Raw genomic sequence first — 740 nt, 5'->3', positions numbered from 1 at the left:
TTGAGAATTAAATTTGATATTAACTGGGGGAAGCTCACCCAGGATCACTGCGCCTGGCACAGCCAAATAAAGAGTGGTCTCCTTTGAAAGCAAGTGTAGAGGCAGAGAGAAAACACAAGGAGAGGGAATCCCAGGCCAGCAACTCCTCCTAAACTCAATCACCTGCAATATCCTGTCCTATTTGCAGAACATTCCAGGCGCAGATCAGCCTTAGTAGTCACCTAAATACCTGCTAGAATCCAACCAAACACCCCAGATGAACATTGTCATCTTCATCTCAAAGGGCGAACAAGATCTAGGTTGGCAATGTGTAATAATGAGTATGGATGATAGCTGATCCTCTGTAATGCCATTTTCAGCTCTTACAGGATTTCATAAGCAGTGTATTCCAAATTCACATAGAATCATTTTGTCAAGAATAATAATTGAAGTAAATATGGATGATTCCCGCCTGAGGGTTAACCTATTTTTTCCATGCTGATCTACATTTTGAAAATTGTGTGCTTATTTCAGATTTTTAGAATTCTTTTCACTTTGTGTTGAGTTTATTTGCTCCAAATGCAAGTAAGTGCACCATCCTCCCTGCATGGAGAGTTGTAGAAGCGCTGACTCTCAGACACTCTCCCTTCTCGCTGGGTCGGATTTCTCGCTCGCTCCCCTGCCTGAGTCTGCTCCACGCGCGCGTTCCCACGCACTCGCAGGCGCGCTTCGGGTCAGGCACAGTGCGCAACGTGCGTACA

The sequence above is a fragment of the Cetorhinus maximus genome, chromosome 4 (assembly GCF_964194155.1).
Source record: "Cetorhinus maximus chromosome 4, sCetMax3.hap1.1, whole genome shotgun sequence".
Lineage (NCBI taxonomy): Eukaryota > Metazoa > Chordata > Chondrichthyes > Lamniformes > Cetorhinidae > Cetorhinus > Cetorhinus maximus.
Note: the sequence above shows the minus strand (reverse complement) of the source record.